A 10,688-nucleotide genomic window follows, 5' to 3' on the forward strand; every position below is an offset into this window, starting at 1 on the left:
TCCTCTCAGGATCTTGGGCACGCACGCACATGTGCCCGGTGTGAGTTTAAGCCACTGGGTCCGGGACGTGAACTGCAGTTGGCTACATGGGAGTCCAGCGACATAGCCATTACGCCAACTGCTGGTCCCCAAACTGTATTTCTCAACCTAAACTTAATCAAGTTTGAGAAACTTTAGTAAGCAATGTTACCAGTCATTTATTTCATTCTTAAATTGTGGAGGGTCCTAGGAATTTAATCTCATCAATGCAGTCTTTTTTTTTTTTTTCTTTTTTAAAAGACACTATTAAATAAAGAAACACTGGTGTCCTTTAAGGATATTCCAAGATTAGGAAACAAACAAACAGAAAGAGACGTCAGAGGGAACCAAATCAGAACTGTAAGGTGGATGCCTAATGATTTCCCATCAAAACTGTCACAAGATTGTCCTTGCTTGGGACCAGCAGTTGGCATAATGGCTATGTTGCTGGACTCCCATATAGTGGACCATGGTTCGAGTCTGGGACCTGGCAGTTTAAACTCATGCTGGGCGCGTGTGCACGCGTGCCCAAGATCCCGAAAGGAGAATGGAGGAGAAGGGATTGTGGTGTGGCCATCCCCCCTGGGGGGCGATTTATCACTTTCTGTCTCTCTGTCTCTCTCTTGCTGGTGAGCACTCGAGCCCTATAGCAACACCTGTCAAAAAAAATAAATTGTCCTTGCTTGACAAAACGGAAGGAGCCTTGTTGTGGGGAAGGATTCTCCAGTGGAGTTTTCAGGGTGTTTTTCTGCTAAAGCTTCAACTAACTTTCTCAAAGCACTCTCATGGTAAGTAGATGTGATTTTTTTTGCCTTCCAGGAAATTAGCAAGTGAAATGCCTGGAGGTCCCAAAGAACTGTTGCCATGACCTTTGCTCTCAACTGGTCTACTCTTGCTTCTCCTGCATCACACCTCGGTAGCCATTGTCTTGATGGTGATTTGTCTTTAGGACTGAGCTGGTAAAGCCAGGTATCAGCTCCTATTTCAATCTCCAAAGAAATGCTTGAGGATCTTGATCCCACTGTTGACAATGTTCGTTGAAAGTTTTTTTGGTCTGCAACTGATTTTCACACTTGTTTGGAACAAAAATCTTGGCATTCACAGTTCCTCTCTGTCTTTCTGCTTGATTGTCTCTTTAGCCACATATCAATATATCTTATTCTGACTTCTTTATTTTAATTACTTAATTTATTATTTTTGAGTTTGCTATAGGGGACATGTGCTCACCAGAGAGAGACAGAGAGAAAGAAAGGGAAAGCGAGAAAGCAAGCTACCAAGTCCAGGACATAAACCATGGTTGCCTAAATTGGAGTTCTGCACCTTAACCACCACACCATCTGCTGGCCTCTTGTTCTGACTTTTTAAAAGTCTTTTCTACACCCTTACTGCCACCAAACTTCTCCACCACATAACCCAGAACTCCCACATATGCTTTCCCCTCTTTCTTACTTTGCTTTTTCTTTTTGCCTTTCTTATCCCTACTTTCATATTCTCTATTTATATGTTTATACAAACTATAAGCTCTCAGGGCAGAGGGTTTGCTCTGTTCATTGCTTTATCCTAAAGCCCAGAGCAATATCCTTCATGCGTCACAGGGACTCAGTAAATATTTGTCAGATGAATAGATTGACAAAAGAATGGAATCTAAGATGTATAAATGACTTTAGAGAAGACAGACTTGTCTCTCTGCTTTTTACTCTAACTTGTTTTCTGCATTTCTTATATAGTTTCATCTTGATATTATAAAGCCAGCACTTATGCTTTAAGATATAAAAATTAAGAGGACCTGCAGGTGGCGTGGTGGTTAAGGCACTGGACACTCCCACATGGCTGACCAGGGTTCAAGTCCTGAATCTGGTGGCTTGCTTTCTCACTTCCTCTCTTTCTCACTCTCACCCTCTGTCTCTCTCTGGTTAAATTAAGAAATAATAAATTAATAAACAAAATAAATAATTTTTTAAAAAGTTATAAAAATTAAAGGGCCAGTAAGTGTCATAGTAGTTAAGGCACCAGACTCCCATATGGCTGACCAGAGTTCAAGTCCTGGACCTGGCAGCTTGCTTTCTCACTTTCCCTCTTTCTGTCTCTTTCTAGTGAGTGCGTGCATTTCATACCAAATGAAAAAAAATGATGCTGATGATAAATAAAATTAAATAAATAATTATTTATTTTAAAAAGATAAGAAAATGAAATTCCCTAAATTGCCAAAAAGAAGTTTTATTTCAGGCTAGGTACCATATGTACCACGGGCCGTAACTATGGCATGTGTCGTGTGTGTATGCTAATGAGGGGCATGGCAAAGGATGCGTGGAGAGCTTAATTGAGAGTCACCACTGCAGAGCAGCCCTCGCGTTCTACATAGAGCCATTCATCACAAGTGACAGCCAAGAGAAGAGGAGAAGCAGCAGATTCTTCCATGGATCCCTCTCCCCTCTGCTTGCCTCACCCTGTCATTCCGTTTACAATCCTCTGTATTGGCTGTAGTCATTCCCAGGGGATGTCTTTATCACCGTAGAAAAAACCTCAATGACATCAGCAGCAGCACTTACAACTCTGTGCTGTGATCCAATAAATAATGTGTGCTCAGGTTGGGGAAGTGTTGAAGCAGCCCCTGATGTTATACAGAATGAAGAGCGGCTATCCAGCCTCAGCTGTTCCTAGGAGCTGGTCAGACATAGAAAATCTCAGGCTCTGTCCAAGACCTGCATGCTAACAAGCTACCCTGAGATTTGTGTGGACAGTGAAGTTTGAAAATCTCTGGTCTGTAGAAGATCTGACTGATGCCTAAAGCCACCACCTTTACAGGGCACGATTTAAGACCCTCATATCACAAATACAATCCAACTAAGGCAAGAAAACAAAGTGTTCCACTTGTCACGCAGGAGCTGTCATAGAAACCTGCCGAATGAACACACCCAATTGGCCTATGTGGATACCTAGCTCCCAGCTCTTTTCCTATTTCCTGCAAGGTGGGTACTATCATCTCCATTTTCAGTGGAGTAAATTGATGTTCAGAAAAGTGACTGACTCTCCCTAGGTAACACAGCTGGCAAATAAAATAAATATGGCTAGGACTCTCCAATCCACCTCTCTTTTGCCACATTGCAAAATCTTAAGGCTTTCCTTCTCTCCTACCCTTCTCTCTGTTCCCGCCCTCTCTTTCTTTGTAAATCACGATATGTACTTAATCAAAGCATTTTTTTTCTTCTCATAACTAAATCCCACATTCATTAAATGTGATGCAGCTCTGAACAGAAAATCAATTTTTTTTAAGTTTGCTTTTTTGTTTTGTTTTGTTTTGTTTTGCTATAGGGTGCATACACTCGCCAGAAAGATAGAGAGAGACAGAGAGACAGAAAGCAAGAAATCACCCCCCAGAGAGAATGGCCATTCTGCAATCCCTTCTCCTCCATTTTCCTCTCAGGATCTTGGGCACTCATGCACACATGCCCTGCGTGAGTTTAAGCCACTGGGTTCAGGACTCGAACCATAGTCAACTACATGGACGTCCAGTGACATAGCCATTATGCTAACTGCTGGTCCCCAGAAAAATCAACTTTTGAGGCTTCTTTGCAAATCATTTATTTGCATCTGTGTTTTGAAAAACCTCTGCCTCTGGTGAGTGTTCATTGCCAAATCTGGTTTCCATTATGGAGATATAAGCTAAGTGTATATTTGAGATCAGCCAAATGGGTATGCTATATTGAGGCAATTGGTTAAAAGGTCCCTGATATGTGGTACAACTCAGTTTTGGCTTCTTTCTTTATTAAAAAAATAATTATTTAATTAAATTAATTAATTTATTTGTTTTAATTTGACCAGAAAGAGACAGAGTGAGAGAGTGAGAGAGAGAGAAAATGAGAAAGCAAGCTACCAGGTCCAGGACTTGAACCATGGTCAGCCATGTGGGAGTCCAGCATCCCTAACCATTATGCCACCTTCCAGTCCCTGGCTTATTTCTTAAACATGTATTAATGTTTATGAACATTTTTTCCCCTATGGAGAGAAAAATGAAACATTATTTTGTGAGGAGGAATAAATTATGAGGATTTGAGAACAGTGAAGGACATATTCAGAAGTTTCCTAAAAAGATTTCAGAAAGATATGTGAAAGGTCCAGCTATGGTTGCACAGGCTGCTAAGTCACTGTACTCCATAGGCTGGAACCACACAGGAGACCCAGGTTTGAGTCCAAGTCCAACCTGAAAGCCAGGCTCAGTGACATGTACCTGTAATTCCAGCAACTTGAGGAGACTGAGGCAGGAGGATCGCAAACTCACAGATGTCTTGGGTAACATTGTGAGACCCTGTCTAAAAAAAGAGTTGGGTGTGAGGCAGGAGGATCAAGACTCTGTGAGATCCTGTCTAAAAAACACAAAAAAAGGGTAGTAGAGGTGATGCAGTGGTAAAAATGTAGCACTTTGTGAGGCAATCTCCATAAGAAATTTCCTGATTCAAGTCTGGAGACCTCCCTGAAGGCACATGCTTGCTAATGATCAAAGCTCACTCAAGGCTGGGGTGGGTTATGTCATAAAGATCCTGATAGGAGGGCCAGCAGTTAGCATAATGGCTATGTCGATGGACTCCCATGTAGTCGACCACGGTCCGAGTCCTGGACCTGGTGGCTTAAACTCATGCTGGGCATGTGTGCATGCGTGCCCAAGATCCCAAGAGGAGAATGGAGGAGAAGGGATTGCGGCATGGCCATCCCCCCTGGGGGGTGATAGCTTGCTTTCTGTCTCTCTGTCTCTCTCTGTCTTTCTGGCAAGCGCACGCGCCCTATAGCAAAAATCTCTCCAAAAAAACCAAACCAAAACAAAACAAAACAAAAAACATCCTGATGGGGGGCCAGCAGGTGGCACAGGGCATAGTGGTTAAGGCAGCTGGATCCCGAATAGAAGACTACAGGGTTTGAGTTCCTGATCAAGTGGCTTGAAAAATACACTGGGCACATGTGCATGTGTGCCCAAAATCCTGAGAAAGGAGGAGGGGGGATTGTGATGCGGTTGTTCCCCTGGGGTACTTTTTCACTTATTCTCTCTCTCTGACAAGTGCATGTGCCATATAGAAAAAAAAAGAAAAGACCTTGATGTAGATGCTACCTCTCCCTCTCTCATGAAAGAAATAAACAAACAACAACAACAACAAAAAGATAGATGGGGTCCAGCAGGTGGCATGTGCTTAAAGCATTGGACTCCCCCATAGTTGACCATGGTTCAAGTCCTGGACCTGGCGGCTTAAAACTCACACCGGGCACATGTACATTTGAGCCCAATATCCTAAGAGGAGAATGAAGGAGAAGGGATTGCAGAGAGGCCGTACCCCTTAGGGAATGATTTCTAGCTTTCTGTCTCTCGGTCTTTCTAGTGAGTACATGACCTATAGCAAAAATCTCTAACAAGAAAAGAAACATAACAGGTGAAAAAACAGAAAGTGTCTGTTTGATTTAATATGTATGTATGTCGGGGCAGCAAGAGAAGGTTATGCCCATGTTCACATACGGTCTGATCATGATACCTACTTACACATCTTCCCTTGGTGCCTTTGGTGTACTTTAGGACAGATCCCGTGCAGGTTCGCTGGTATCTTTGTAGAATCTGTGAGAGACTGCAATGGCAGCACTGAGTGGATTATACTTCTATAATCAGAGTTATCGGTGATTAATATTGAATATACTCAGAAGAGCCTCAGAATAGCATGAAGCCTTGCATTTTTAAACTCTTTCCAGCTCTCTTCTGTAGGTTCTTTGCTTAAAAATAATGGAAGGGCTGAAGGTTTTAAAAGCTTTTTTCTTCTCTACTAACCTCACATTAAATGGCAGTTGGGCATACACAAAATATTAAATGTAACAGATTTATAGGTTTTTGTTTATTTTAAGTGTCAAAAACCCGTTCTGTTTGGGAATTTGAAATCCACTTTCAAGAGAACACAACTTGGGTAGCCCCTCTGCTCCCATCAACATACTGGAGGGCTGTAAGTTATAAAAATATGGCTCAAGAAACAATAGTTGATATTCTGTACATGTATTAGAAGGTCTCTAGGGCCCAAGGAATATGTATGGTCTACATAAGGTACGTCATATGAATTCTCTATACACTCTCTGTTCAGCCATATTTCATCAGCCATCATTTAATTAAAAATTGGAGCACTCTAGGAGGTTCATAGCTTATTGCCATTATTTAATATTTGTTTTATGACCAACAAAGACGGAGTTGTGGAAACCAGCAATTTTTCTCTTGGGGACTAGATAAAATCAGAACCATCAACCCTAACTGTACATAAAACAGCATCTAAATCACAGTTATCTCCCACCAGAGAACCAGAAACACAGTGCCTATGTCTCCAGAATTAAAAATTAATAGCTATAAAAGGGACTATAAAAGAGGTGAAAAGGATGTAGGTTTTGTAACAATATACAGAGAGCACCTAGAGGGCCATTTACTTGCATTTTGGAGTTGGAGCATTGCAAAGATGGTCAATTGCCTTTAGTAGTTTTTAAATGAAAAAGACTTGTTTACCAAAACTAACTTGAACTTCATTAAACTTTGTTGTGAAGTGCATGTTTTTTAGCTTGGATTGCTAGATAAACTGACAGTGAACTGCAACCAGATGATTACAAAACTGCATTACGTTGTAATTCCTGAATATGATTTTATAGCAAAATATTAATTTTTGTTCTAATTTTGTGATTATTTGTGAAATCAAATATTGACTCTTTCTAAGGGGAAAATCCCTTTGATCTTGAGTGAAAGTTAATGAAATCACAGTATTTTCTAGTTCATGTCAGAGTATGTCAGTTCAAATTAATTAATTTATCCAGAGATATTTTCACTATGCCACACTTTTAAAGGGAAAAAGGGCAAGAAATTTCTGCCAACTCTGTTCAACAGGAGGATTGATACTTTGTGATACCCCATTAAGGGTACCTGTTTCTCTTTCTCTCGCATATAAAGGAAAGAAACGAAAAAACTTTAAAAAGAGGGAGAGTTAGGGACCAGCAGTTAGCGTAATGGCTATGTCACTGAACTCCCACATAGTTGACCACAGTTCGCGTCCTGGACCTGGTGGCTTAAAACTCACGCTGGGTGCGTGTGCGTGCGTGCCCAAGATCCTGAGAGGAGAATGGAGGAGAAGGGACTGCGGCGTGGCCATCCTCCCTGGGGGATGATTTCTCACTTTCTGTCTGTCTCTCTCTGTCTGTCTGGCGAGCGCACGCACTCTATAGCGAAAAACCTCTCAAGAAAAAAAAAAAAAGGAGAGTTAGACTTGACATACACATGGCTTACCAGTTGTATATCTTTGGAAAAACTGAAAAGGCTTCTTGTGTTTCTTATTCCTCAGGTGTAAAAAAACTTTAATAAGAAGAGTTCCTGGCCTATACGTTGTTGTGGAAATTAACTAAGTTATTTCTTTTTATTTTAAAAAATAATTCTTTTTTAGATTTTTTAAAATTTATCATCATTACTACCATTGTTTTTTTTAAAGAATTATTTTATTACTCTGAGATGGCAGCTGAACTTCAGCTATGAAATATTGCTTTCAGGGACTAACTTGAAGATTTTTCTGCTGAGACTTCTCCCTCCAGATTCATTTTTAGATTGATTGGTAGGGCAACCTCTGCCGAGCGCACGCACTCTATAGCGAAAAACCTCTCAAGAAAAAAAAAAAAAGGAGAGTTAGACTTGACATACACATGGCTTACCAGTTGTATATCTTTGGAAAAACTGAAAAGGCTTCTTGTGTTTCTTATTCCTCAGGTGTAAAAAAACTTTAATAAGAAGAGTTCCTGGCCTATACGTTGTTGTGGAAATTAACTAAGTTATTTCTTTTTATTTTAAAAAATAATTCTTTTTTAGATTTTTTAAAATTTATCATCATTACTACCATTGTTTTTTTTAAAGAATTATTTTATTACTCTGAGATGGCAGCTGAACTTCAGCTATGAAATATTGCTTTCAGGGACTAACTTGAAGATTTTTCTGCTGAGACTTCTCCCTCCAGATTCATTTTTAGATTGATTGGTAGGGCAACCTCTGCATCCTTCTCTTCATCTCTCTGTCTCTCTGTGTCTCTTAATTCTTTTTTAAGGTAAAATATTCTCTGGGCTCTCAAGCTGATTTATTCCTTTTCTCCTTCCCATTTAGAAGAGGCACAAACCCGGGCCCATTCTCAGATAGCTACTGAGCTTCAGCTGTGAAACATTGGTTTCGCGTGGCACAGGTTTTCAGTTTTTGCCTTTTGAAATAAAGTATAAAATTGTTTTATTGTCTTTTTTCCTTTTTCTTTTTTCTTTTTTTTCTTCTTTCCCCTTTTCCTTTTCTCTTTTAACTTCCTCCCTTAGCTGCTCAGCCTCCATGCACCGAGTGTCTAGACAGGTCTAAGAGAACAGTATCCAACATCTGAACACTATTAGAGTACAATATTCCTCAATTCCCACTGAATCTGACTCACAAAGAGTGAAAAACGGAACGGAGGAGAGATTGCAGAGCACTTCTTCCAGCACACCTCTGAACGCTCAGACTGAACTTCAAGAATTAGGCAGAAACATACAACCCACCAGGTGCCCAGAAATCACCTCAGGGTCACAAGAAATATGAAAAAGCCAGAAAATACCTCTCCTCCAAAGAAAAATAACTCCTCTTCATCCACAGACAGTACAATAGGTCTCAAAGAAATCTCAGATAAAGAATTTAGAATATTCATAGTGATAAAGCTAACAGAGATGCAAGAGAAGAGAGAAAATGAACTCCAGAAGACACAGGAGAAATGAGCTGATGATTCCCAGGAGGTGAAATTCTTGCACAAGCTGAAGGAGGAAATATACAACATAAAAAAGAATTGAATGGAGCTGTTAGAGAAGAAGGCTGAAATACAGGAAATCAAAAACCTCCCTTGAAAGTATTAAAAATAGACTAGATTATACAGAGGATCAAATCTCAGATGTAGAAGACAGAATCACTGGCCTAGAAAAATCCACCACGAAGCCCGAGAAATTTGCCAAAAAAAAAAAAAAAAAGAGCATAACATATGAGAAATACTAAATACCACTAAACATTCAAACATTTGGGTAATCAGGATCCCAAGAAATGAAGAGACTAAAAAGGGAATTGATAATCTATTCCCCAAAATCCTGGAAGAAAAATTTGCAAACCTAGGTAGGCATTCAAAATCCAGTCCCAAGAAATACAAAAGACCCCAAATAGAATCACCCCAAGAAGATCTTCTCCAAGACACATTATAGTCAGATTGACCAAAAACACAGATGAAGACACGATACTGAGATTGGCAAGAGGTAAAAGTAACCTACAAGGAGGGCGACGGGGACCCCAGACTCTCAGGCGCGATTCGGTCAGTCCCTGAAGGGCTTCTCACGGAGAAGGTAAACAGCTGTGGAACAGACGTGCTCGCGCTCAGGAAGCAGGTGCTGAAGGGGTCCTGGAGCTCGGAGCTGCTAGGTCAGGCAGCGCGAAACATAGTCCTACAGGAAGATGCCATCTTGCACTCAGAAGACAGTTTAAGGAAAATGGCTGTAATAACAACACATCTTCAATACCAGCAAGAAGCTATTCAGAAGAATGCTGAACAGTCGTCAGACCTACAGGACCAGCTGAATCATCTGTAGAAATAGAGCAGCATATAAGAGGACAATAGCACTTTTTCGCCTGATGCTGAGGAAGAAATATCTTAACCATTGTGCTGTGGGTTTGATTTTCCATAGTTTCCTCTAAAAGTTACTCTACAGAAGAGTTACATTCCGAAAGAGAAGCTAGGAGGTTGAATTTTGGAAGCAATTCTTGAATCAGACTAACTCATGCTCTTATTGAATTTTTAAGTTGCTCTGTCTAATTTGATCTTAAAGCAAACTTAAGTATATCTTAGTTTTCACCATGGCACTTTTAATGTGAGAAGTCTTATTGTCCAAATACGGAGTAATATTTTAAATTCACTAATAGAGCTTTTATTGTGAACAAGTGAGAATGATTAGTGTTTTCTTACCTCCCTTTTTTCCCTCACTTCACCTGGCTACTGTGCTGATACAGTAAGGTTCAAGGGAGGCATATCTCACACAGTGGTGTAAAAACCCAATCACACTTTAGTGTTCTTTCCAGAGGCTGGCATGTGGCATGATGGTTAAAGGCGCTAGACTCCCTCCTGACTGACTGTGATTTGAGTCTTGGACCTGGCGGCTTTCCCTCTCTCTGTCCCTCTCTCGTCAAATTAAAAATAAATAAATAAAACTGAACTCTTCAAGATTATCCTTCATATGGGAAGAAAAGACAAGAACATTTTCAGATAAACAAAACCTGAAAGAATTTATCAACACCAGACCAGCTCTCCGAGAAGCTTTGAAGGGAGTGCTATCCCAGGAAAACCAAAGTCAGACACACAAAGATTAAAAAAAAAAAACAGCTAAGAAAACGACCAGCTTAACGGTAGGGGCAAGTCTGGAGTTGACTGTTACGTTCCAGAATTTAAGTGGGAAGATTGGATCACAAAAGAAGATAGATTATGTACACGAACCTGAATTGGTGAAATAGAATCTTATGACTCTTGACTAAAACATTTCTGATGTTCTTCTATGTTTTGTCCAGATTTAAGGATTTTTGTCTTGTCTTGAGCTGCCGAATGGTTCATGTACCTACTATTTGAACAGAATCCTAACCTGTTTCC

The 10,688-nt window shown here is 40.3% G+C and overlaps 1 pseudogene; it reads left to right on the top strand.

The window, feature by feature from the left end:
- LOC102488205 (BLOC-1-related complex subunit 7 pseudogene) overlaps window positions 1–9,639 on the top strand; it is a 34,531-nt pseudogene extending 24,892 nt beyond the window's left edge.
- The last annotated feature ends 1,049 nt before the right edge of the window (window positions 9,640–10,688 follow it).

This window comes from Tupaia chinensis, unplaced genomic scaffold (genome assembly GCF_000334495.1).
Source record: "Tupaia chinensis unplaced genomic scaffold, TupChi_1.0 Scaffold000147_1, whole genome shotgun sequence".
Classification (NCBI taxonomy): domain Eukaryota; kingdom Metazoa; phylum Chordata; class Mammalia; order Scandentia; family Tupaiidae; genus Tupaia; species Tupaia belangeri.